This window comes from Myotis myotis, unplaced genomic scaffold (assembly GCF_014108235.1).
Source record: "Myotis myotis isolate mMyoMyo1 unplaced genomic scaffold, mMyoMyo1.p scaffold_m19_p_14, whole genome shotgun sequence".
NCBI classification, from domain to species: Eukaryota; Metazoa; Chordata; class Mammalia; order Chiroptera; family Vespertilionidae; genus Myotis; species Myotis myotis.
Window position 1 is genome coordinate 13555347 of NW_023416318.1, and position 24357 is coordinate 13579703.

At 44.2% G+C, this 24357-nt stretch overlaps 1 long non-coding RNA gene across 4 annotated transcripts in view; it reads left to right on the forward strand.

The window, feature by feature from the left end:
- LOC118668898 overlaps window positions 1–24357 on the forward strand; it is a 56974-nt gene that overhangs the window by 12975 nt on the left and 19642 nt on the right. The window contains exons 4-5 of one of the 4 annotated variants that reach the window (XR_004971796.1): window positions 18474–18577; window positions 21241–22098. This is a non-coding gene — a long non-coding RNA (uncharacterized LOC118668898). Of the gene's footprint in view, window positions 1–18473; window positions 18578–20934; window positions 21188–21240; window positions 22099–24357 lie in introns of those variants that run through there. The other 3 variants (XR_004971794.1, XR_004971795.1, XR_004971793.1) reach the window with 3 other exon arrangements.

The window sequence follows — 24357 nt, forward strand, 5'->3', positions numbered from 1 at the left end:
TAAGCTTTATTGCTTTCCTTCCATCTGTTTCTAATTCCTTATTTTATAGATGAGGAAACTGAGCCCAAGGTCACTAAATTAGTTAAAATGAACCTCAAGCAAATAGCCTCCTTTGTGAGTTAGACTTTCATTGTATTGGATATTGCTCTAATGAGAGGGCCATTATGAACAACTTGGAAATTTTTTAGTGAGAGAGGAATTTTGCCAAAGGAAGAAGAAATGATTAAATTAATTATAATTAAAATGTGGTCCATTTGAAGGACTGCAAAATTCCCCAGTTCCCTAGTATCTCAGTTATTGGAGCTACCCCAAAGCTCTAAAACTTAATAAAGCCAGGAAGTTGATTGAACACTTGGAGAATTAGATATTTAGTTACCAGAAGTTAGATAATCATGGCCATGCCTTACTGCATATATTGGAAAACATAAAAATGGCATCTGAAGGCTTGAAGACAGATACCATAAACTGTGCCTTATCCGTGGTCTGGTTTCTGTTTTGAGTTCCTGCCTGGGATCCTGTTTTACTGGGAATCACCTATTCCTGGCTCTCTTGATCTTTGGATTTCCCCAGCCCTTCAGTCCCTTTCAGTTTTGAAATGAAACCTACCCCAGAGGGTGAGGTCGGGTACCTGAGAGGACTTTGACAGCTCACACCAGGTTGTTTTCTTTCTAGAGTGTCTGGTATGGGAATGCGTGAGACATAAGGCTCAGCAGGCTGTGATATAGACTAATTGGTGATGAATCAGCCTTGCGTAAGACCTAGGCAGTATCGTTTCTTTGGGTAACCAGGAAAACACGTAGACCAAATACATTATCTTTCATCCTCAGAAAGTTGAAAGTTAAGAGCACAGTCTCTAGAGATCTGTCAGGATCTGTCTCTGCCTTTGGTTTACAGAAGGAAAGGCTTTATTCACTATTTTTTCTCCTCATTTGTAGACCCTCTGTCCTTTTCAGGAGATAGCCAAGTTCCTGGCTGCTCCAGCTTTTAAACTTATACTGTGCCTCCTGAAATTACTGCTCTGATATGAGCTGACTCTTCTAGATATCCCTAGACACATATCTCCACATACTCTGCTCCTGACCCTTTCACAGAATGTAGCTTCTCTTCCATTTACTGTAAACCTGGTTTCCACCATATTACAGTACTTCACTTAGAATTTTTATAAGTGCAATAGGTTCTTTCTTCAACTTACTCCATACTACTTCCCCCTGATTTTGCCTGACTGGCCCCTACCCCCATTCCCCTGCACTGCAGAGCTGCTTTCAGACTTTCAAATACCTTTTCTTCTTTGACACTTGTGCCGGCCAGCGATGCTACTTGATCCCTGTCTTTCATGCTGGCATCTATACTCATTCTCCCATGTTTGTGTAGGATTCTGGTGTCTGACCTCCTCTCCTGGGGCTCTGGCTAGGCTAGGGGATTAGTGGCCAGGCTTAAGGAATCAAAATAGAGCATGGAATTACGGGGCTTGGTATTAATGTTACAGATGTGGGCAGGTGGAAAGCCAGAACATCAGAACATCAAGGCCAGTGTGGGGATGAAAGGGACAGAAAATTTAGTATCTGAAGCAAAGGATGTCCTTTGTAGGCTCCCTATTCTGCCTATTAAAAAAAATTAAGTTTGTTTTTTTTTTTTAGAACAATTTGGTTCACAGCAAAGTTGGGAAAACAGTACAAATTCCCATTATTTTTTTGAAAAATTGCTATTTAATTTTACAAAGAACAGATCTTTAAAAACTCAGAACATTATAGATATTTTGAATATTCCTGCTCCCACATTTTAATTATTTCTATTCCTCAGAGCTAACCTGATGGTTAGGAGTGTACCTTTTTTTTTTTTTTTTTAAATATTTTATTGATTTTTTGACAGAGAGGAAGGAAGAGGGATAGAGAGCTATAGAAACATCGATGAGAGAGAAACATCAATCAGCTGCCTCCTGCACACCCCCCACTGAAGACGTGCCCGCAACCAAGGTACATGCTCTTGACCAGAATCGAACCTGGAACCCTTCAGTCTGCAGGCCGACGCTCTATCCACTGAGCCAAACCAGTTAGGGCTAGGAGTGTACCTTTTTCTGTATGTTTGTATACATATGTATGAGCCAGAAAAAATTTGAAGTATTATTTTTGTGTTTTATTTATTTATACAAATAGGGTTATATTTTATATATTGTGGTATTTCTGTCTTTGATTCAGTAGTATGCCTTGATAGTATTCCATGTTGGTACATAAAGATACTTATTCTGCCCTGGCCAGTTGCTCAGTGGTTAGAGCACCAGCCCATGGACCAAAGGGTCAAGGGTTTAATTTCGGACCAAAGGCACATACCTTGGTTGCAGATTCCCCAGATCCGGAAGGGGCACATGCGGAAGGCAACCAATCGATATTTCTCTCTCTCCCCTTCCTCCCTCCCTTCCACTTTCCCACCCTCTTTAGAAATCAATGGAAAAAATATTCTCGGGCAAGGATTAAAAAGAAAGATACTTACTCTTTTGGCTACTGTATAGTATTTCATAGAATAAATATACTGTATTTTATTTAGCTATTTTACTATCAAGGGACATTAAGGTTCTTCCATTTTTTTGTTGTTATGAATGATTGTTGTTGTGTTTTTAGTGTCAGCATTCTGTTCCTAGGCCTTTTCCCCCTTTTTTCTCATATTCTCCCTAGGTAATCCCAATCTCTCTGATGGCTTCAGTTTCCATCTACACATGGATAATACTCAAATCTCTCTCCAACTACTTTTATGGACAACTCCACTGGATTGTTTTTGCAGACTTGATAAAATGCAGTCTCTTGCTCTTTCCCACTTGCTTCTCATCTAGTGTCCTGTCACATGGTAAACAGCACCACTGACACACATAGTTGTTAGGCCCCAAAGCCTAGTAGTAATTTTTAAGCCCTCCCTTCCCTTTCCACAGTTGACAACAAGCTTATCACTAGGACTTGTCCTCCCCAAATATCGAAAAATATCAATGTGAGAGAAACAAGTTGATTGGTTGTCTCCTGCATGCACCCTGACCAGGACCTGGGCCGGGGAGAATCTTGTAATTGAGATACGTGCCCTTGACCAGAATCGATCCCGGGACCCTTTGGTCCACAGGCTGACACTCTATCCACTGAGCCAAACCAGCTAGGGCCTCCCCAAGATTTCTTGAGTTCTTCATTCTTTTACTTATGTCTCTCACCTTTGCTTTCCCTCCATCCCCCACTGCAAGAGTAACTTGCTCCAGGCTCACTTTCCTCAAGTGTCTAGGAGATCCCGGGACCTTCTTGAATGCTTTCTTTCCTTCTTCATTGTTACTACTCTGTGTCTTAGTTTCCTTATTTGTAAAATAGAGTATCTGTGAATATCTGCTTAGGGATGGATTGGCAACTAGTAAGTGCTCTGTGAATGTTAGCTGTTATCATCATCATAGTTGGCTCCTCATTCTCCTCCCGTCTCCTCCCTCTTTTTCCTCCTCTCCCCAACCCCTCCTTGTCTTCTTAGTCTTAATTTTAGTTGTCATTGGCTTCGTTGTTGTTACTGTTGTTGTTCTTCTACTCCTCTTCCTCTTCCTACTCCTCCCCACACAATCTCCAGTCCTGATTTTATCGTCTCCCACTTCCATTCCATTCTCCTCACTGCAGGCAGACTAAGCTTTATAAAATGTAAGCCCTAGCCAGGCCGGCATGGCTCAGTGGGTGAGTGTTGACCTATGAACCAGCGCAGTTTAAATCCCAGTTAAGGCACATGCCCAGGTCTCGGGCTTAATTCCCAATGTGGGGCATGCAGGAGGCAGCCAATCAGTGATTCTCTCATCATTGATGTTTCTATCTCTCCCTCTCCTTTCCTCTCTCTGAAATCAATAAAAATATATTTAAGAATCCTATCTAATAAAAGAGAAACATGGTAATTAGCCGTACATCCGCTACTCCTCCCATTGGCTAATCAGCGAGATATGCAAATTAACTGCCAGCCAAGATGGCAGCCGGCAGCCAGGCAGCTTGAAACTAACATGAGGCTTGCTTGCTTCAGTGACAGAAGAAACCAACGTTCCCCGCCTGCCTTGCAGGCCTCTGAGCTTGCAGTTTGAAACATAGTTACAAATATAGAAGCTAAACAAAACCCCAGAAACCTGCTTTCAGCGAGCCGGGATCTCAGAGCTGGAGTTGATACAGTGTTTCGATTATAGAACACAAACAAACCAGATACCTGCTTTCAGCAGCAGAGGCCTCAGAGCTGGAGCCAGAGCTAAAGCTGGCCTAGAATAAAAAAGAAAAAAAGAAAAAAAGGAGCAGTTGGGAGCTTCAGTCACCCGCCAGCCTGAAAACAGCCCTCAGCCCCTCACCCAGACTGGCCAGGCACCCCAGTGGGGACCCCCACCCTGAAGGGTGTGTAACCAGCTGCAAACAGCTATCATCCCCTCACCCAGGCTGGCCAGGCACCCCAGTGGGGACCCCCACCATGATCCAGGACACCCTTCAGGGAAAACCAGCCGGCCCCCACCCGTGCACCAGGCCTCTATCCTATATAGTAAAAGGGTAATATGCCTCCCAGCACTGGGATCAGCGTGACAGGGGGCAGCGCCCAAATCCTCTGATCACCCTGCGGCTCTGTGTGTGACATGGGGCGGGGCCACAACCTCCCTATCCACCCTGCTCTGTTCATGACAGGAAGGCGCCCCAACCTCCTGATCAGCCCTGCTCTGTGCCTGATAGGGGGGAGCTCCCCAACCTCCTGATCGCCTTGCGGCTCTGTGTGTGACAGGGGGCGGCGCCCCAGCCCCCTGATCGGCCCTGCTCTGTGCCTGATAGGGGGGAGCTCCCCAACCCCCTGATTGCCCTGCGGCTCTGTGTGTTACAGGGGGCGGGGCCACAACCCCCCTATCCGCCCTGCTCTGTTCGTGACAGGGGAAGGCGCCCCAACCCCCTGATCAGCCCTGCTCTGTGCCTGATAGGGGGGAGCTCCCCAACCCCCTGATCGCCCTGCGGCTCTGTATGTGACAGCGTGCGGCGCCCCAACCCCCTGATCGGCCCTGCTCTGTGTGTGACGGGGTAGAGCCATAACCGACCCATCGGCCCTGCCCTGAGTGTGACAGTGGCGGTGCCCCAAACCCCTGATCCGCCCTGCTCTGTGGGTGATAGAGGGCGGCGCCCCAACCCCCTGATCCGCCCTGCTCTGTGTGTGACGGGGCAGTGCCCCAACTCCCCTATCGGCCCTAATCTGTGAGTGACAGGGGGCAGCTCCCCAAACCCCTGATTGACCCTGCTCTGTGCATGACAGGGGGGAGCTCCCCAAACCCCTGATTGACCCTGCTCTGTATGCGACAGGGGGCAGCACCCCAACCCCCTGATGGGCCCTGCTCTGTGCGTGACAGGGTACGGAGCCCCAACCCCCCTGATTGGCCCTGCTCTGTGCATGACGGAGGGTGGTGCCGCAACCTCCCCATCGACCCTGCTTTGAGTGTGACGGGGCGGTGCCCCAACCCCCCAATCAGCCCTACCCTGAGCGTGACTGAGGGTGGCATCACAACCTCCCAATCCGCCCTGCTCTGTGCATGACAGGGGGCGGCGCCCCAACTCCCCAATCGGCCCTGCTCTGAGCCCGACCAGGGGCTGCACCTAGGGATTGGGCCTGCCCTCTGCCACCTGGGAGCAGGCCTAAGCCAGTAGGTTGTTATCTCCCGAGGGGTCCCAGACTGTGAGAGGGCACAGGCCAGGCTGAGGGACCCCCCTCCCTCCCGAGTGCACAAATTTTTGTGCACCGGGCCTCTAGTATCCTATATAATAAAAGAAAAACATGTAAATTGACTGTCCCCCTGCTATGCTCACCAGCCACTCAGGAGTGAGTATGCAGATTAACCCAACAAAGATTGGTTAATTTCATACATAGGCGTTGGGCGGAGAGCAGAGCTGCAGCTTGGGGGACATGGCTCCCTTGGTCGCTCCCCCAAGCTGCCGGGCAGAGAGCAGAGCATTAGAGCCGGAGGCTTGGGGGGACGTGGCTCCCTTGGTCACTCCCAGCGACCAAGGGAGCCACGCCCCCCCAAGCCGCCAGGCGGAGAGCAGAACAGGAGAGCCGGTGGAGAGTGGAGCGGCTTGGGGAACTTGGCTCCCCAAGCTGCCAGATGGAGAGCAGAGAGGGAGAGCTGGCGGCCTGGAGGACTTGGCAGAGTGGGAGGCTGTGGGATGGAGACAGCGCAGGAGTGTGGGGAGCACCAGGAATGCTGGGAATCGTAGTTCTGGTGGCACACGGATCTCCTAGACACTAGAGAAGCGGTTCTCAACCTGTGGGTCGCAGCCCCTTTGGCGGTTGAACGACCCTTTCACAGGGGTTGCCTAAGACCATCCTGCATATCAGATATTTACATTACGATTCATAACAGTAGCAACATTACAGTTACGAAGTAGCAACGAAAATAATTTTATGGTTGGGTCACAACATGAGGAACTGTATTTAAAGGGCCAGAAGGTTGAGAACCACTGCACTAGAACAGAGTGAGCCTGGAGCAAGCTACTGTTGTGGTGGGGGACGGAGGGAAAGCAAAGGTGAGAGACATAAGTAAATCACAGTGTCTAGGAAAAATTAAAGGGAAGATACCGTAAAACTTCCAGGAAATCTCCACCAATGAAGCAAAGAAAAAAAAATGCCTCTATTATTCTGTGAGCAACAAACCAAACTGGGTTGGGGGGGGTCTTAGACAATTCGCTCATATGATTGCAAAGACAGACAGAAACTCCTGGATTCGAGAGGGCTCCCCTGAGGGCTCCCAGATTGGAGAGGGTGCAGGTCGGGCTGAGGGACCCACCCCCCATGCACGAATCTTCGTGTACCGGGCCCCTAGTGTGACAATAAAACAGGCCTTAGCCTGTTTTGGTCAGTGGATAGAGAGTCAGCCCTTGGACTGAAGGGTCACAGGTTCAATTTGTGAGGATTAACCAAAAAAAAAAAAAAAAAGAATAGTGATCTAACTCTCCTGTTTAAAAAATCTTCAATGATCTTTCTGTTGGGCTTTTGCATGTACTATTACCCCCACCTAGAATGCTTTTTCCCTTGATCTTTGAATTACTGGTTTCTTTTTACTGAGATACCCATTTGTTTGTTTTTTTGTTAATCCTTACCTGAGGATATTTTCCCCATTGATTTTTAAGAGAATGGAAGCATGGGAGGGAGAAGGGAGTGGAGAGAGAGAGAGAGAGAGAGAGAGAGAAACATTGATGTGAAAGGCATCGATTGGTTGCCTTCCAAATATGCCCCAATTGCATGTGGCTCAACCGGGGCCAGGGATACAACTTGCAAACCAGGTACATGCTCTTGACTAGAAATTGAACCTGAGACCCTTCGGATAGGTGGGCCAGTGCTCTAACAACTGAGCAGCACTGGCCGGAGCTGAGATACTTGTTTTTAAATGTCATCTCAAAGAGGCCTTACCCTGACCATCTAATGATTCTAAAGTAGCTACCCATATACTTTCAATAACATCACCTCTTTTAATCTTTTGTGTTGCACTTAGTAATATGATATTTTTTGGTTTACTCACACATTTGTTTATAGTCTCCTCCAGTTAGAATGTAAACTCTCTGAGGATAGTGCTTGGCACATTGTAGGAATTCAGATAATACTTGAATGATGAAACAGCTCCATATGTCTTATGAGGCCCTTCTTGGTCTTTCCAGCATCATCTGCCTCTTAGTACACCCTCTACTTTGGCCTCCCCAGCCTATCCCATTTCTTCAGATGTGCATTCTTGCTGCAGGGCCTTTGCATATACTGTTCCCCCTCCCTAGGATACTTTTTCTCAAATGCCTTGCCACTGCCTGAGTATCTCCTATTTATTCTTCAAGTTTTAGCTTAGGTGTAGTTTCACCTTATTAGCCTTCTTAATCTTACAGTTTTTCAAGTATTGCCTTTAATTATCATTCATATTGTAATTATTTGCTTGTCTTCTTAACTAGACTATAGTTTCTGTCAGATAAAGGCCCATGTCTTGCCCACCATGTACTCTTAGTACTAGCTGCTGTGGGCTGGAAGAATCCCTTGAGGTGGGGGTGGTGAGTAGAAGGGATGAAATACCAGGGGTATCACCTGCGGGGCAACAAATGTATCTTAGAATGTCAAGCCATTTGGCCCTGGCTTATTATCTGAACCATCTAATATTCTTGAGAGGAACCATCTAATATACTCGTCTCTCTGTGGGACATATTCATAAAATCAGAGTAAGCCTGGCAGGGAACTTGTCCATGAGGGGGGCATGAATAAAGAAGACAGAGGTTGAGGATTTGGGTACTCCTAGTGGCTCATTGCTGGAGTAAAATCCTAAGCGAGGAAGGAAGCAAAAAGGCCTTAGGGATAAGGTGAGGCAAAGATGAAACAGGAAGCTGAATCATTAGGTAAGAAACGTAAACAATCAGGATAGTGGGTGGAGTGTAAGAAGGGACAGAACAAGCAAGTCAGGATTAGGACCGTAAATAATCTTGGGGGTTGCTCAAATCATCTTTAGTATTCTTAGCTCTTTAGTGTGGAAACAACTTTTGTGTTACAAGAAGCATTAGGTAGTTAGGTCTACAAGGGTTTGAGCTGAATTGCATATTACTTAGTATTTTATGTGCTATATACAATCAAATCCTACCTTAATTTTCTCCAGAAATTCTAGGTTAACTTTTTCCCTACTTCAGTTTCTGCTCCCAAGAGCCAACCTTCACTCCTTTTAAATATACTCGGTGCAAATAACTCATCTTTGAAAAAAGATTCCTGCATAGAAGCCTGTAGCAATCCTGGTATTCCCATCAGGCAGGGTGAGCAATCCTTCAGGCTGTCCTCTCACCAAACCAGGCATAGGAGCTGGCGTCAGCAGCCTCAGGAATTCAGGGCTCTCTGCCTAGCCCCGTGGTTGGCAAACCGCGACTCGTGAGCCACATGTGGCTCTTTGGCCCCTTCAGTGTGGCTCTTCCACAAAATACCACGTGCGGGCATGCACGTACAGTGCGATTGAAACTTCGTGGCCCATGCGCAGAAGTTGGTATTTTGTGGAAGAGCCGGTATTTTGTGGAAGAGCCACACTGAAGGGGCCAAAGAGCCGCATGTGGCTCGCAAGCCGCCGTTTGCTGACCACTGGCCTAGCCTGATTGTGGAATTTCTCTCTCAATTTTTGGAAGGGACATGATAGTGTAGAATATAGGGTGTACTCTCATAGGTGAGGCATATTAAAGAGTAGTGGAAGAGTGGCTGGGTGTACATAGATGGTAGGATCTGAAGGTGTGTAGGCAGTGGACTTCAAAGTTTCTGACCTGGAACGGTCCTTGAGTTTGTCAGCATTAGGGGCCTCTGATGTGCCAAGTAGAATAGAGCTTGTCATTAGCTCTTAGAGGTGTCCTGTATGTTTTTCTGTGTAGTCTGGAGCTCTTCTGCAGAGTAATAGCTGGCCTAATGGTGGGTGCTAAGGGGGAATCATCGGGATAGAAACAGTACTTATTGAGGAGGGGTGTGTTTTCTTTTGAAGGTTGGATGGATTATGTGTGGTTATATTGGGCAGTTTAAGGCCTATGTCAGGGTAGGCATTTATACTTCTATCCTAGGGCTCCGTTAGGAAAACCAATTTAAGAGAGCTGGATGGAGATCATGGCCTTTGTTAGTGATTTCCCCAAGAGTGTGAGTGCTCCCAACTTTGACTCCTCTGTTCTCTAAGCCCCAGGCTCTGAGGTCCTGCCTTTTGTTTTCTACTTTGTGGCCTTCAAATTTCATAATCCATTCTGACTCTTCTTTCTATATCAGGCTATGCCCAGCCTGACTATTGGCTTTACATGGTCCCCTAATTTAAAAAAAAGTTTAAATATTGATTTTTAGACAGAAAGGGAGAGAGGGGGGGTGGGGCGGGGGGAGAGAGAGAAAGTGAGAGAGAGAAAGAGAGAAACATCAATCAGTTGCTTCCTGATGTGCCCTGATGGGATCAAGCCCACAACCTGGATATGTGGATATGTGCCCTGACCAGGAATCAAACCCACCATCCTTCAGTATACTGGATGATGCTCCAACCAACTGAACCACACCAGCCAGTGCCATAGTCCCCTAATTTTGATATTTCCAGTTAGCTTCAAGTGAGGGCCTTCTTCCATTAGCCCTCTTTCTAGAGCTATGATTTTGAAGCTTTAATGCATTAGACTTACCCATGGGGACAAAGGTTGTGGAGGGGGAGCTGGATACTTACTTAAAATGCAGATTATTGGTTTCCTCCTAGCTATTCTGATTCAGTAGGTATGGGTTGCTAAGCAAGGATCTGCATTTTGCTTGGCTTCCCTGGTGACTCTGACACACCAGTCATATGCATATCATATTTAGAAAAACTCTGACTTAGAGGAGTCTGCTTGACCTCTGACCTTTAAAGGGGAAGGAATGGGCTTTGAACCCTTTCCTTGGATCCTAAGATCCTAGGAACATTAGTTATCCATTGGGGACAATGGATAACTGTCTCTGTGTACCAGTACCTGTCTTCCCATTGACATAGTAGGTGCAGAGCCCAGATGAAGTAGCAGGTCTTAATGACTCCCCCACGGAAGGTCAGTATCTCTGGGATTTACAAGGGGCATTAACTTTGGATTCAGAAGGCAGGCTAGAATATAGACCTTAAAGGCTGCCAGGTGTACTTCAGATTTATCTCTGCGGTGCCTCTGTTTCCTGTGCACATAGACCAGCCCTAGTAAAGGTTGTCTTCATTTGGTCTCCAAACTGTCCTCACTTCTTACTGTGGTCATCCTCTGTAAAGTTTCCACTGTCCTCCCATAAAACAACTCATCCTGTCAACCTGTCTCTCTCCTTTTCAAATCCTCTATTGGATTTCTATTATGTGTACAATCAAGTCCAAATGTTAGGTTGGAATAAACTGTCCAAATTATGGTCTACAAGGCCCAGCAAAAACTGTTTCTCAGGGCTTATTCCAAGCCCTTCCCCCTTGTGTCTGTCTCTTGCAGGCACCCTTGAAGTACCTGGACCTCTTTTTTAGCTCTCTGGCTTTAGGGCCTTTGCAGTGCTATAGCCTCTGCCTAGAAAACTCTTTGTCCTGCTCTTCACCTCATTAACTATCCCTTGCCTTTTTTATTATTTTTTAAAAATTGATTTTTTAGAGAGATAGAGACATCGATGTGAGAGAGAAACATCGATCTGCTGCCTCCTGCACACTCCCAACTAGGTATTGAGCCCGCAACCTTTTGGTACACCAGACAGCGCCCAACCACCTGAGCCACACCAGCCAGGGTTCCCTTGCCTTTAAGTTTCAATTAAGTATTATCTTCTCTTAGAGGTCTTTTCTGGCCACTCTATATTACTCACACTCACATGTTATTTAGCACCTTGTTTGCTTCCATTAGCTCACTTACAACTTTTTGTTTGTCTTTCCTTTCTCCTAAAAATACGGGTAAGCTCCTTGAAGGCACGGACCTTGTGAATGGTTGTATCTTCAGTGCCTAGTGCATAGAGATACTCAGGTACTTGTTGACTAAATTGCCTTTCACCTTGTTGGTACCTGTGTTGGTGCTTTCTGGTTCTGTACAACCCTCACCCTTTGCATATGTTGTTGCTTCTGCCGAAAGTCCTTATTCTCTCATCAGCTGTTCAGATTCCCTCTTGTCCTTTACCACTTCTCTGAGCAATTCCTTACTTCCCCAGGCAGTGCTAGTTCAACATAGATAATATTTTGGTCCTCTTTTTTTGTTGTTGTTAATCTTTGCCTGAGGATATTTTTCCATTGAATTTTAGGGAGAGTGGAAGAGAGAGAGAGAAAGGCAGAGAGAAACAATGATGCATATCAATTGGTTGCCTCCTGCACAAGACCCGACCAGGGCCCAGGCTGGGGAGGAGTCTGCAGCCAAGGTATGTACTCTTGACTGGAATCAAACCTGGGAACCACAGGCCGATGCTCTATCCACTGAGTCAAATCAGTTAGGGCATGTTTTGGTCCTCTTGAATGGACTTTTGCCCTGCATGGTAATTTCACGTATGTAGGAGATAGATAGTACGTATTGCCTTTGATTTACAGATGACAAGCCAGAGACTCTGAGAGATGGATTAACTTGGAAATGGCAGAACTGAGATTTGAACCTCGATATGTCTGTAGAGTCCTCACTCATTCTACTTCATTGCACTATATCTAAAAGAAACAAATAGCTCATATCTTTGGGGATTCCTCGTGATAATGACGAAGTCAACATACAGCCTACCAGAAATGAGCCAGGGTGAAACACTATTAAATTAAAACCAAAGCAAATTTCAGTCATCATTCATAGTTGCTTGGAGGATAAAGAATGAAATTTTAACATTTTTGTTGAGAGGAAAAATATGCAAAATTGGTATACAAAGCCTTTAATACATTTTGCTTAAAAATACATCAGTAAGATACGAATTGAGTAAATTATGGCAGATATTATCATATTATGCTCTGTGAAAAAGAATTAGATACACACATATACACACACACACACACACACACACACACACACACACACAAACAGTAGTCTTGTAGCTCCGTGGTTGAGTGTCGACCTATGAACCAGGAGGTCATGGTTCCGTTCCCGGTCAGGGCACATGCCCCTATTGTGGGCTCGATCCCCAGTGTGGGGTGTGCAAGAGGCAGCCAATCAGTGATTATCTCTCATCATTGATGTTTCTTTCTCTCTCTCCCTTCCTCTCTGAATTCAATAAAAATATATTAAAAAAAAAAAAGAACAGTAGTCTCTAAGATCTTTCATTAACAGAAAACTAAAGGTACAGAATAGTGTTTGTGGCCTGTTAGCTTTAGTATTTGTATGAAAAAGGGTGGACTCTATATACTTATACCCAGACTACTTACAGAGTTGTTTTTTTTTGTTTTTTTTTAAATATATTTTATTGATTAAAGGGAGAGGGACAGAGAGTTAGAAACATCGATGAGAGAGAAACATCGATCAGCTGCCTCCTGTACACCTCCCACTGGGGATGTGCCCGCAACCAAGGTACATGCCCTTGACTGGAACCGAACCTGGGACCTCTCAGTCTGCAGGCCGACACTCTATCCACTGAGCCAAACCGGTCGGGGCCAGAGTTTGTTTTTTAATATCTTTGTGTTGCTGAAGTTTGTTTGTTTTTTTACCCATATGTGCATTGCATTTTTAAAAAACTGTAGTAAAAAACATAACAAAATTTACCATCTTAGCCATTTTTAAGTGTACCATTCATACAGTAGTGTACAATATGTGCACATGTTGTGCACAGATTACCAGAATTGAAACTCATTTTTTTCTTCTTAGAATAAAAGTCTTTATCTTTGGGCATTCATAGAAGTATAATTCCAAATCTCAAATAATAGTTACCATTTGTGTATAGAATTTTCTTTGTGAGTATGTGGTTGTTCTTGTTATAGTTCAGTTATTGGTAAATCAGTGTAAAGGCATTCAGACATTTGAAAGAAGTTTGATGCACTTTCTGTTTCCTCAGTCCCATTCCCCACAATCGGATGCAATTCCTTTTCATAAAACTGATACTATCACCACTGGGCTACTTTTTGATAAATCCATGAACTGTTTTGACTCTTTGCTTTCTTATCTCTCTTTCAGTTCTTAGCACTCCTGTCTATTCCTTTCTTTTATTTATTTATTTTTTACTAGAGGCCTGGTGCACAACATTCATGCACTGGCGGGGAGGGTTGGGGTCTCTCAGCCAGGCTTGCACCCTCTTGCAGTCCGGGAGCCCTCATGGGATGTCCAACTGATGGCTTAGGCCCAGACATCCTTAGTGCTGCCACAGAAGCGGGAGAGGCTCCTGCCACCACTGCTGCGCTCACCATCCATGAGCCTGGCTTCTGGCTGAGTGGTGCTCCCCCTGTGGGAGCACACTGACCACCAGGGGGCAGTTCCTGCATTGAGCCTCTGCCCCTTGATGGTCAGTGTGTGTCATAGTGACCAGTCGTTCCACTATTTGGTCAATTTGCATATTAGCCTTATATTATATAGGATATTATATAGGATTGTTGACAGTATTACAGATGTCCCCTATTTCTCTTTCCCTTGCCCCTTTCCATCCAACCCCCACCCCACACCAGCCCTTTACCACATTATTGTCTATGTCCATGGGTTATGTATATATGTTTTTTGGTTAATCTCTTTCCACCTGCAAAACTGAAACTCTTAAATACTTCCTCATTTTCCCCTCCCCCTAGCTCCTGGTAACTACCATTGTACTTTCTCTTTCTCTGAATTTGACTACTATAGATACCTCATAAAAGTGGAATCATGTAGTATTGGTCTTCTTGTGACTAGCTTATTTCACTTAGCAGAATGTCCTTGAGATGGTTCACTCATGTACTATGACAGGATTGTCTTCCTTTTTAAGGCTAAATAATACTCCGTTTTAGATGTATACTACATTTTATCTATTCATCTGTCAATATATTGTCTTTTATAAACTTTGAAAAAGTACTTTGTTTCACCCTTTACATATGATCATAAACATCATGTGTGTGTGTGTGGCAGCAGGGAGAATGGTTGTGGTGTTATTAAATTGTATTTTTCTAAACTTTATAGCAAAAAGAAGGATCCCTTTTGTCTAGTGAATGATCCTCAACTTTATGTTTTGGATTTTTGTATTTAAATTTTTCTCTTTAAGTGAAACACATCTTTTATTAGGAATGCAACAACAAAAGGGAAGATTGTGTTTGAAATTAATGATATCTGTGTACGTCAGGATATACCACCATTTGTCTTACTTCATCCACTCCTTTGTGTTACTAGCATCTCTGTGCTTCTTGTTCCATGCACTAGAAATTTTGGGGCCCCCTTTTTATAACATGTATTCCGTGTATTGATTTTGTCTTTCCAAATGGAATAAATTATTTTTTAAAAATATAGTTTTACTAGAGGCCCAGTGCACGAATTCGTGCATAGATGGGGGCCTGTCGGGAGGAGGAGACAGCAGGAGGTTGGCTGACCGGCCCCTCAGGTCCGATCGGAGCCTGATCAGGACCGGGCTGGCTGGGGGAAGGGGCTGAGGGCAATTGGCCAGTGGGCCCCGCCCCTGATAGGGGTGGTGAGGGCAGATTGGGTGTCAGCAGCTGGGGGAGGGGTTGTGTCAGGTTGGCTGGCCAGCCCCACCCCTGATTGGTGTGTGTGGGGACAGTAGAGGACAGAGCTGGCTGGGGGGAGGGGCCGTGGGCTGATTGGGTGGTGGGGGCCGATCGGGGGCCAGCGGCCTGGAGGAGGGACCATGGGTGGTTGGCTGGCCAGCCCTGCCCCTGATTGGAAGGGGGGGACGATCAGGGGTGTTACTGGGTGTGGGGAGCAGCTGCAGGCCAGTTGGGGTGGTGGGGGCCCACTGGGGTCAGGGTTGGCCAGGGGGGTTGGCCGGCCACCCTGCCCTCGATCAGGGCAGGAGAGGCCGATCAGGGGCAGGGCCAGCTGCAGGGAGGGGCTGCAGGAGGTTGGCCAGCCGGCCCCATCCCCTGATCAGGCCGGTTTGCTGGCCGCAATGGGCGTCATAGCAACCGGTTGTTCCAGTCATTACAGCATTCCGGTCGTTGGCTTTTTATATATATAAATCGATTTTAGAGAGGAAGGGAGAGGGAGAGAGAGATAAAAACATCAATGATGATAGAGAATCATTGATCAGCTGTCTCTTGCACAACCCCCATTGGGGATCGAGCCTGAAACCCAGACATGTACCCTTGACCAGAATCGAACCTGGGACCCTTTAGTTCACAGGCCAACGCTCTATCCACTGAGCCAAACCAGCCAGGGCTGGAATAAATTCTTTAAAGCAGGAGACGTCTTATGTTATATCCTCTAGTCAGGAGCATAATAGAAGTTACTCAGAAACTACATATTCAAGGAAAATTGACTTATCTTGTACTCTTCACTAGTAAAAAATGTTTACATTTGCAGACAAGTGTGTTGGGGGAGAGAGAGAGAGAGAGAGAGAGAGAGAGAGAGAGAGAGAGAGAGAGAGGAGAGAGAGAGATGTTTCCTGGTGAAAGCCCAGAGAGAGAGAGATGTTTCCTGGTGAAAGCCCAGGAAAGAGAGCAGAAGCTGGCATGGGGTCTTTAAGGCTGTGGACTGATAAGGCTGTGGTCCTGAGACTTCTGTGTTGCTGTCCTCAGGAGAATCTCAGATTTCTGCCCTCTTCCTAATCTCTAGCCTGGATTTTCAACTGTTAGCAGGGCAGCTGGATCTGCATGTGCCTTATGCTTCTTAAATGTAGTAGCACATAGTAGGAATGTTTAATAAAAGTGATTTTTCATTTAGCTGATAGTATATGAAAGCATTTAACACAGGTCCTGACATATAGTAGGTACCCAGGAGGTGACAGAAGAGAGTATGTGAGAAATATTTTCAAAGTTAAATCTTTCTCTAGGACCCCTACCTCTATTCCTGTGCCTCCACTCCTACCCTCTTGCTAAAGAGATAGGGGATAGCAACATGGATTCCACCTTTGGGAAGCTTCCAGTTCCTTGTTTGTGGCTTTATTCTCGGGCGAGAAAAATAATCTCCCCTAAAACCTCACCCTAGACTGAAAATGTTCCAAACAAACGAGCCTGTCTTGTCACCTTAGGCAACTTTTTTTAAAAAAATATATTTTTTTATTATTTCAGAGAGGGAGATAGGGGCTGCCTCTTGCACACCCCACACGAGAATGAGTCCACCACCAGGGCATGTTCCCTGACCGGGAATCAAACCATGACCTCCTGGTTCATAGGTTGATGCTCAATCACTGAGCCATTCCGGCTGGTCCCAGCACCTGTCTATATAGACAACCTTCTTAGTAGGGACCTAGCCTTGAGAATCTTAGTGGAGAAGTGTATGAATCTCTAGGGTAGTTGTGGCAAGGTGGTGGGTTTATGGAGTTGGGCATGAGTTTAACTTAGCCAAGATAGCTTGTTAGGTGCAAGTATGGAGAAAGGGATACGGTAGAGAGAGAAAAGGGCTCAGCTCTGTGTCATTTTCTGCTCATAGGGAGATGCAGGCACTTGTGCCAAGCACAGAGCTCTGGCCTGCTGTGTCTGTCACCTCCTGTGAATGTCACCTCCTGGCTGCTCTGCAAGGCATTTGAGGTTAAGTAGATGAAATAGGGACTCTGAATCAGATAGCCTTGTTTTAAGTGTTACCGGTTTGCCGGTTGGAAGTGTGCCTCTCAGGATCTGTTTTCCTTGTGCCAAAATTAGTGGAATCCCATCCAGATCTTGGAGGGTTTCTCTCCATCCTTCTTATGCCACCTCAGCTTACCTTGATCTTAAGCTTTTATCCCTTTCATCCTATCACTGGTCTGGCTTCTGGGAAGAGGAGGGAAAAGGATGAGGAAAGATAGGAAGAGTTGAATAACTGGTGGGAGGTATGTGGATTTGCTATCCTTACATGCTTTCTGGAACAAAGTGTAGGTGGGAGGAGGATGAGTGAGTGGGTGGGAGAACAAACAGATGTCACCTGTACCACTTGTTTGTCCCTCAGCCTGGACCCTTGCTTGGTATTCTCAATCTCCAGTGTTATTCCTCTCTCCCATTTAAAGTATCAGCATATATACCCATGTAATTTCATACCAATGGAATCATACCTTAGAGCTGTTTTTTTCTTTAATACTGTTTTGTAATCCTTTTTTTTTTTTTTACCTCCCCCCTATTTTATTGAAATATAATTGATATATAACATCGTGTAAGTTCAAGGTATACAATGTGATGATTTTATATACATACTAGTATATATTGTTAAACGATTACCACATTCATCACCACACATAGTTACCTATTTTTTGTGTGTGGTGAGGACTTTTTTTCATTTGATTGTATGTTATGGACATCTTTTCATGTTAACCAGTACTAGTATAGAGTAAGTGGTTGAATTATATTTCAATGTGCCGCTATACCATAATATATTTTGTTCTCTAATATTTAATCTATTTATCTCACATATTACCAATGGGGCCTTTCCTGACCATACCCTTTCTTAAAATTGTAACAAACCTCCTTCCTTTCCTATCTCCTTTATTTTTTTCTATAGTATTTAGTACCACTTGATATACATTTAAAAATATTTGTTTATTGTCTAACATGCTCCAACCATTAGAATGTAAGCTTCATTAAGACAGGGATTTCCCCCCACCCCCTTTTTTTTCTACTACTGTATACCTAGTGCTTAGAATCATTCCTGGTCACTATTGGTGCTCAATAAATATTTGTTGAATGAATGAGTTTGTTGGACTTTTTGTGTAATTATTAAGTTTTAATTTGCAATATTTTTGTTATTGTGTACATTCTGTGATAAATACCCTGGTATATAAATTTAGCACACTTATCTATCTCCTTAGGATAAATTCCAAGAAATGGAATGTCTGAGTTAAAGGATTATGCACATTTAAATTGTCAATTCATGGAGCCAAATTACCCTTAAGAATGTTAACTTCTATCAACAGTGCATGAGATTGCCAATTTCTCCACATTATGAGTAACACTGGGTTGTGTGTTTTTCGTATTCCCCATCTCATAGGTGAGACAGGTCTTGTCACTGTAACATAATAGTTGAGAATGTGATTCTGGAGTCAGCCTTCTGGGGTGTGAATTCTGACTCAGCCACTTACTGTGTGTCCTTGGGTAAGTCATTTAACTTCCCTCAGTTTTGTCTTGGGTAAAGTGGGTATAATGATAGTATTGATTTCATGGGGGAGTAAATCAATTCAAGTAAAATGAGTTGAAAGAGTAATTGAGATGTAGCACACAATAAGTATAATTTAATTTACTTTTTTTGAATATTAAAGATAGAACATCTTTTCAGAAGTATCTTTTCAGATGTATTTTGGACATTTATATTGTGTCTTTGGATCACTTATTCATGTCCTTCGCACATTTTCCCCAGTCATATTTTTCTAATAATTTGTAAGAGTTAAAGTGTTGACTATTATGTATGGTGCAGAATTGTTCCCAGTTTGTCATTTGTCTTTTTATCTTTGTATATGCAGGTTTCTTCCTGCCTGCAAGTTTTACAATTTTAGGTAATCAAAATAATCTTTTCCTTTATAGTTTTCTCTGCTACTAGGCCAATCTTTTTTTAAAAAACGTATTTTTATTGATTTCAGAGAGGAAGGGAGAGGGAGAGAGAAATAGAAACATCAATGATGAGAGAGAATCATTGATCTTCTGCCTCCTGCATGCCCCCTCTGCCCCCCTCCTAGGGATCGAGCACACAACCTGGGCATGTGCCCTGACCGGAAGTCAAACTGTGACCTCCTGGTTCATAAGTCAATGCTCAACTACTGAGTCACACCAGCTGAGCTACTAGACCAATCTTTAGAAAAGTCATGTTTTAACAGACTGACAGCTGTCAGAGGGAGGGGGTATTGAGGGGTGGGGGGGAAAGCTGGGTGAGGTAGGTGAAGGGATTAAGCAAAAACAAAACCCAAAGCAAAAAAACAACTCATGACACACACAAAAGTATGGTGGTTACCCAAGGGAAAAGGGAGTGGGGAGAGGTAGAAGAGGGTAAAGGGGAGGATAAATGATGATGGAATGAGACTAGACTTCGGGTAGTGAACATATAACACAATATACAGATGATGTATTATAGAATTGTATACCTGAAACATATAATTTTATTAACCAATGTCATCCCAATAAATTGAATAAAAGATATAAATATAAATAAAAAAGGCATGTTTTGTTAGCTCAAAATTATAAAAATAGTAACCCATTCTCTTTGAGTACTTTGTGTATATGTGTATTTTTAAATCTTTAAGTCTTTAAACCACCTGAAATTTATTTTCATATGAAGACAGCTATTGTGATCTGGCTCCTTCTTTTTATTTTATTTTATTTATTTTATTTATTTTTTTTTAATTTTTTTTATTTTATTCTTTAAAAAATATTTTTATTTCAGAAAGGAAGGGAGAAGGAGAAGGAGAGAGAAATAGAAACATCAGCGATGAGAAAGAATCATTGATTGGCTGCCTCCTGCACACCCCCTACTGGGAGTCAAGCCTGCAACCCGGGCATGTGCCCTTGATCGGAATTGAACCCAGGACCCTTCGGTCTGCAGGCCGACGCTCTATCCACTGAGCCAAACCAGCTAGGGCTGGCTCTTTCTTTTTAGTTGGATTGTTTCCCAAACCCATTTATTGAAGAAGAATCATCAAGAGTAGGAGCAAGAATGAGGAAGGGCTCTCCTTCAGGAGAATCTGTTCTCCCCTCCTTTAATTTGAAAGTAGGATATCCTAGAGATAGCAAATCTCCATTTCAAACTCAGTCAATAGTCAATAATCATTCTGTTGCTAAGCTGTGGAATGAATATGCTGTGTAAAGCAGTTTGGGATCAGAACTAACAACTTGACTCTAAGTGATGAGACTGCTCTGCTCATTGGTGCAATTCTCCACTGGCTCTGGAGGCTCCTCCTAAGTGGATCCTAATTTGGGGACTGATTTGAAGGGGCATTGTTAGTTTGCAATAATAAGTTATGTGTTGTTCGAGAAACAATGTGACTATAGCAGATATTTTCTCACTGCAGCCTGGGGGTATTGTTGGGGTATTGATAGGAAGTATTGAATAGTAGTAAACTCACTGTGTTATAGGTCTGCCCTTACTAGCTCTTTTGGAACTCTAGTCCCATCCAGTTGCTTGCTTCTGACTCAAGATAGAGGGAGGATGATTCTTGTAGAGCATCCACATATCCCATGGCAGCAGCTACTCTCTGCCAGAGATAATAAAGAAGGGCAGCTAACTCTTACATGGCATATATTATGTTCTAGGAACTGTTCTAAGCTACACACACACACACACACACACACACACATATATATTCTTCATGAAGTAGATCCTCTGTACTGGGTTGAATAGTGTCCACTCAGAACCTGTGAATGTCATTTATTTGGAAATAGAGTCTTTCTAGATGTAATCAAGCTAAGATGAAGTCATATTGGGTTAGGGTGGGTCCTAATCCAATGACTGGTGTTCTTATAAGAAGAGGGAGACATACCAGAGGGAAGATGGCCAGATGAAGATGGAGGCAGAGATTGAAGTTATACTGCTACAAACCAGGAATGGCAAAGATAACTAACAACCATCAGAAGCTGGAAGAGGCAAGGAAGGATTCTTCCCTACAGCCTTCTGAGGGAGCACAGCCCTGCTGACACCTTAATTTTTGACTTTTAGCCTTCAAAACTGTGAGAGAATAAATTTCTGTTGTTTAAAGCCACCCAGTTTCTAGACTTTTTTACAGCAGCCCTAAGAAACCAGTATACACTCTTATTATCGTCTTCATTTTCAGGTAAGGAAATGGAGGCCCAGAATGGTCAAATATTTGGAGATCTCTCAAGGCCACTGCTCTGCTGGCTGGGCACTTACCCTGAAGCTCCTGCTGTTGCTGTTGTCAGCTCTCCACATTCACCACAGCCGTCAGCTTCTGGTAGTGCTGGGGCTGAGCTGCTGGAATGGCTCCTTTGTGTCACAGCAGGCCCAGCCTTTTCCCCATCCTTGCCCACTTCACATCCTGAAGCAGAAACTCTTCTCATGAGGTTTCTGGCTATAGCCTGATCGTTTCACCAGGTCTCTTACTGACTCCAACCCTTTAGGCTTTACTTTTCATTTCCATGCATTGTCAGAGAAGTGTGGGTGACATTTGAGGGGAGGGTCACCCAGCTCCTGGCAATTGAATTATGCTTCTCATTTCTGGCCCGCTTATGCTTCCAAGAATTTGTCAGTAGACAATTCAAGTCTTTATTTTTCTTTGGAGCTTTTAAGATCTCACACATAGCTCATATGGCACATATCACAGTTCATGGCTGTGAGCAGAAAAGGAGCTGCTTCCTGGTAGCACTGTCTGTGGCTGCCCCGGTCACCTGCGCTTGATGAACACAAATCACCACAGTGCCTCTCTCCCCTACCACTGGGAATGGTGGGGATGAGGACATTATTTGACCCAGCTCTTCAGTGTAGCTCCTTGTCAGCCCATGGTCTCTTTTGCTGGCATCCCAGGAGAGATTTCCTCCTCCTGCATCCTGTTGCTGGCTCTGGAATCTCGTCTATTTTCCACTATAGACCTTTTTTGCTTTGGATCCTGCTCTTATTGTCAGCTCCTCTCACTAGACTGAACTTTGGGAACTCGGGAACCATATATTTTTTTTAAAAAATATGTTTTTATTTCAGAGAGGAAGGGAGAGGGAGGGAGAGATAGAAACATCAACGATGAGAGAGAATCATTGATCGGCTGCCTCTTGCATGCCTCACACTGGGGATCGAGCCCACATCCTGGGCATAAGCCTTGACTGGGAATTGAACTGTGACTTTCCTGGTTCATAGATTGATACTCAACCACTGAGCCATGCTGGCCAGTCAAAACCATATCTTTTGTTTGCTGCTATAGCCCAGGACTGAGCAAAGACCTGGCACTTACTAGCTAATCCCTCAGGAAATGTTCATTGAATAAAGAAATGAATGTTGACCTTGAAGCTTTGGAATCCTAGTTTTTCTTGCTTCTTGTTAAAGCCAAGGATCAGATTAAGAACTTTAGAGGCAGCCCTAACCGGTTTGGCTCAGTGGATAGAGCATCAGCCTGCGGACTAAAAGGTCCCAGGTTCGATTCTGCTCAAGGGCATATACCTTGGTTGCAGGCACATGCCCAGTAGGGGGTGTGCAGGAGGCAGCTGATCAATGTTTCTCTTATTGATGTTTCTAACTCTTCTATCTCTCTCCCTTCCTCTCTGTAAAAAGTCAATAAAATATATTTTTTAAAAAACAAAACTTTAGAGGCCTACACAATAGAACAATCATCATGTCCCTCATACTTCAGCCTCCAGTATATATATTTTAAGAACAGTATTAAAATAAAAGTATAAAGAAAATCCAGCAAAATTACCATGGTGACTGCTTGGATAAATATTAAATAATTTAAAACATTTGTTGTTATTGTCTCTGCTTTGCTAGTTCCCTAAGCACATGCTGTTGGATAATCCTGCCCTGACCAGCCCCTCCCTCACCTTGAACTTCACTTTTCTCTTTACGCCATCTGCTGAAGCTGCCAGCTAGCCCCTTTCACCCCGCAGTGGTGTCTGGCTCCTGAGACCCCAGCCTGGGTTTGTGCCCTGGACTCCCTGGGGGTTTGCCAGAAAATCAAGTAGAGCACTGCTAAGGAGAACTCCCATGCTGTCTTGGAATTATAGTCAGCATAGCACATTGTGTTACTTAGGCCATTGTAGTCATAATCTGCTTCCTGATCCTATATGTGGAAAGCTTAGGAATTTTCTTACAGTCTTCCTTCCTGGATTACTGAGAGAGAAGTCAAAACACAGGTTCACTCTGCCTCCTGTATTAAGCTGGGTCTTGCTGGGATCATTCAGAGAAGTAAGGTGTGATTCTGGAAGTGGAGCCCAGACTTCCTACAGGCTGTTCCAAGGTTATGACCATAGTCAAATCCAGTTGCTGCTTGATTCTAAGGAGTTTAAAATAGTATTGGAAACCTCCTAGGAAAAAAATCACCACCGTAACTTCTTGGCTAAGGAAGTGGTGTTTGCTGGCCAGAGTAGAAGGGGTAGCCAAGCCTTGCAAGTTCTATTCTGGACCTGTTGATTTGAGGTGTGACATTCAGCATTTTGAGATTATGTCCTGGAACTCTGATGGTTTCTCATCTCATAGAGAGTGATATGGGCTGTGTTTGCAAGGAAAGAGGCCAATAATAATGTCCTCTAGGAGAGCCTCACTATTTGATGTCCCTTTGTTTGAATTTCCAGGCTCTTTAAATACAGCTCCTCCCCTCCCCCCCCCTCCCCATACACACTTAATATAGGAACCCAGCAACATTATCCACATTTTACTTGAACTTATTTAATCAGAATTGCTTTCCTTTTTAGCAGTGTGATTAGATCAGCTCCTCTAAGGGATGGAAACGTTGATAGGGTTTAGGAAAGGAAGGAAAGGTTTACGCAGGGCACATACCTTGGCCTTGGACAGCCAAGGAGTAACATGAGGGCACCAGGTACATGATGTGCTAGATGAGGAAGAACAAACTCACATCCCTGGAGAGCCAGGCACGTAATTAGATGCTTTTCATATATTTTCTTATTTAGTTACCATAATGCAAACCAATAAATTATCATTTTTGCATGGGCAAGCTGAAAGTCATTGAACTTATGTAACTTACCCAAGGTCAGACAGTGAATAAAAGGCTGAGCTAGGATTGATTTCTCCTCAGGTCTGTCCACTTCCAAAGCCCATGCTGTTATCACAGCTCTTGTCTCTCTGACAAGCTTTAGCAAAAGAGGGTGGGCAAAAAAAGAGAAGATGGGGAGATGCCATCTTTCTGTGCTCACAGTTTTGCTTGTTGAGACCTGTTTAGCCAGAGCGTCCTGTTTATAGAAAACTAGGTTCTATATATAGAGATGCTATAACA